Source organism: Arachis stenosperma, chromosome 9 (genome assembly GCF_014773155.1).
Source record: "Arachis stenosperma cultivar V10309 chromosome 9, arast.V10309.gnm1.PFL2, whole genome shotgun sequence".
In the NCBI taxonomy this organism is placed as follows: domain Eukaryota; kingdom Viridiplantae; phylum Streptophyta; class Magnoliopsida; order Fabales; family Fabaceae; genus Arachis; species Arachis stenosperma.
Genome location: NC_080385.1, coordinates 100097618 through 100101152, shown reverse-complemented (window position 1 = coordinate 100101152; position 3535 = coordinate 100097618). Strand labels below are relative to the sequence as shown.

General features: G+C 32.9%; 1 non-coding gene across 1 annotated transcript; it reads left to right on the top strand.

The window, feature by feature from the left end:
* Positions 1 to 759: 759 nt before the first annotated feature.
* On the top strand, positions 760 to 863 carry LOC130953021 (small nucleolar RNA R71). The gene has a single exon (XR_009075194.1). It is a non-coding gene; the product is annotated as a small nucleolar RNA R71 (small nucleolar RNA).
* The last annotated feature ends 2672 nt before the right edge of the window (positions 864 to 3535 follow it).

The following is a 3535-nucleotide window of genomic DNA, read 5'->3' as shown; positions in this document are numbered from 1 at the left end:
ATTATATCAATGGCTTTGCACTCTCCTTTTGGATTCTCTTCTGTATTGATTAGGAGAATACTGGGAGGAGTTTCAATGACTTTCTTACTCAGCTGGCCCACTTGTGCCTCCAGATTTCTGATGGAGGATCTTGTTTCACTCATGAAACTGAAAGTGGCTTTTGACAGATCAGAGACTAGATTGGTTAAATTAGAAGTATTTTGTTCAAAATTCTCTGTCTGTTGCTGAGAAGATGATGGATATGGCTTGCTATTGCTCAGCCTATTGCGTCCACCATTGTTAAAGCCTTGTTGAGGCTTTTGTTGATCCTTCCATGAGAAATTTGGATGATTTCTCCATGATGAGTTATAGGTGTTTCCATAAGGTTCACCCATGTAATTAACCTCTGCCATGGCAGGGTTCTCAGGATCATAAGCTTCTTCAGAAGCTGCCTCTCTAGCATTGTTGGATGCATGTTGCCATCCATTCAGATTTTGAGAGATCATGTTGACCTGTTGAGTCAACACTTTGTTCTGAGCCAATATGGCATTCAGAGTATCAATTTCAAGAACTCCTTTCTTCTGAGGTATCCCATTATTCACGGAATTCCTTTCAGAAGTGTACATGAATTGGTTGTTTGCAACCATATCAATGAGTTCTTGAGCCTCTTCAAGAGTTTTCTTTAGGTGAATAGATCCACCTGCAGAATGGTCCAATGACATTTTCAAAAATTCAGAGAGACCATAATAGAATATATCTAATATGGTCCATTCTGAAAACATGTCAGATGGACATCTTTTGGTCAGCTTCTTGTATCTTTCCCAAGCTTCATAGAGGGATTCACCATCTTTTTGTTTGAAGGTTTGAACATCCACTCTCAGCTTGCTCAGCTTTTGAGGAGGAAAGAATTTATCCAAGAAGGCTGTGACCAGCTTATCCTAGGAGTCCAGGCTATCCTTAGGTTGTGAATCCAACCATATTCTAGCTCTGTCTCTTACAGCAAAAGGGAAAAGCATGAGTCTGTAGACTTCAGGATCAACTCCATTCGTCTTTACAGTCTCACAGATCTGCAAGAACTCAGTTAAAAATTGATAAGGATCTTCAGATGGAAGTCCATAAAACTTACAGTTTTGTTGCATTAAAGCAACTAGTTGAGGCTTAAGCTCAAAATTATTGGCTCCAATAGCAGGAATGGAGATGCTTCTTCCATCAAATTTGGACGTTGGCTTTGTGAAGTCACCAAGCATTCTCCTTGCATTATTATTATTTTCGGCTGCCATCTCCTTCTCTTGTTCGAAAATTTCTGAAAGGTTGTTTCTGGATTGTTGTAATTTAGTTTCTCTTAATTTTCTCTTCAGGGTCCTTTCAGGTTCTGGAACAATTTCAACAAGAGTGTCTTTATCCTTGTTCCTGCTCATATGAAAGAGAAGAAAACAAGAAAAGAAAGAGGAATCCTCTATGTCATAGTATAGAGATTCCTTTATGTTAGTAGAAGAAGAAAGGGGATAAGGAAAGGAGAATGGTTCGGATTTTTAGATGAAGAGAGGTGAAGAGAAGTGTTAGTAAATAAATAATTAAATAGAATAAGAAAAGAGAGGGAGAATTTCGAAAATAATTTTGAAAAAGGGGTTAGTAATTTTCGAAAATTAAATATAAGATATAATTAAAATTAAAATTTAGAACAAAAAGAATTTTTGAAAAGGAGGTGAGATATTTTCGAAAATTAAAGAGGGAAAAGTAATTAGGTGGTTTTGAAAAAGATAAGAAACAAACAAAAAGTCAAATAGTTGGTTGAAAAAGATATTAAAATCAAATTTGAAAAGATAAGAAGATAAGAAGTTAGATAAGATATTTTGAAATCAAATTTTGAAAAAAAGATAAAATTTTTGAAAAAGATAAGATAAAAGATAAAAAGATTTAATTTCAAAAATTTGAAATTACTTACTTCACTAACAAGAAACTACAAGATAAGATTCTAGAACTTAAAGATTGAACCTTTCTTAACAAGAAAGTAACAAACTTCAAATTTTTGAATCAATGACATTAATTATTAGTGAATTTTTGAAAATATGATATAAAGATAAAAAAAAGATTTTGAAAATATTTTTGAAAAAGATTTTTGAAATTTTCGAAAATAATAAGAAATGAAAAAGATATGATTTTTGAAAAATATTTTAAAAAGATAAGATTTTTAAAATTGAAAATTTGACTTGACTTGTAAGAAACAACTAATTTTAAAAATTTTTTTTGACCAAGTCAACCCAAAATTTCGAAAATTTGGAGAGAAATAAGGAAAAAATATTTTTTTTGATTTTTGAATTTTTAATGATGAAAGAGAAAAACACAAAAATGACCCAAAACATAAAAATTTTGGATCAAATACATGATGCATGCAAGAACACTATGAATGTCAAGATGAACACCAAGAACACTTTGAAGATCATGATGAACATCAAGAACATAATTTTGAAAAATTTTTGATGCAAAGAAAACATGCAAGACACCAAACTTAGAAATCTTTAATGCATGGACACTAACAAACAAAAAAATGCATATGAAAAACAACAAACAACACAAAACAAGAAAATATCAAGATCAAACAAGAAGACTTATCAAGAACAACTTGAAGATCACGAAGAACACTATGAATGCATGAAATTTTCGAAAAATGCAAGAAAAATTTTTAAAGCATGCAATTGACACCAAACTTAAAAATTGACCCAAGACTCAAACAAGAAACATAAAATACTTTTTTATTTTTATGATTTTCTAATTTTTTTGTATTTTTATTATTATTTTTTTCGAAAATATACTTTAGAAAAACGAAAATAATAAAAAAAATATTTTTGAAAGATTTTTGAAAACTTTTTGAAAAGAAAATTACCTAATCTGAGCAACAAGATGAACCGTCAGTTGTCCAAAATCGAACAATCCCCGGCAACGGCGCTAAAAACTTGGTGGACGAAATTGTGTTCACCAAAAAGTTGGTCTCTTTGTACTTGTATGAAATTTAAATATTGGCTCTATTGGAATTTATGATTACAACTCCATTCATCTAACCAGCAAGTGCACTGGGTCGTCCAAGTAATACCTTACGTGAGTAAGGGTCGATCCCACAGAGATTGTTGGTATGAAGCAAGCTATGGTCACCTTGTAAATCTCAGTTAGGCAGATTAAATTGGTTATGGGTTTCGAAAATTAATAATAAATAGAAAATAAAAAGGGATAGAAATACTTATGTAAATCAATAGTGGGAATTTCAGATAGGCGTGTGGAGATGCTGTGCTCCTCTCAGATCTCTACTTTCTTATTGCTTTCATCCAATCTTTCTTACTCCTTTACATGGCAAGCTGTATGTAGGGCATCACCGTTGTCAATGGCTACATCCCATCCTCTCAGTGAAAATGGTCCTATGCTCTGTCATGGCACGGCTAATCATCTGTCGGTTCTCAATCAGGTTGGAGTAGAATCCATTGATTCTTTTGCATTTGTCATCACGCCCAGCCTTCAGGAGTTTGAAGCTCGTCACAGTCATTCAATCCCAGAATCCTACTCG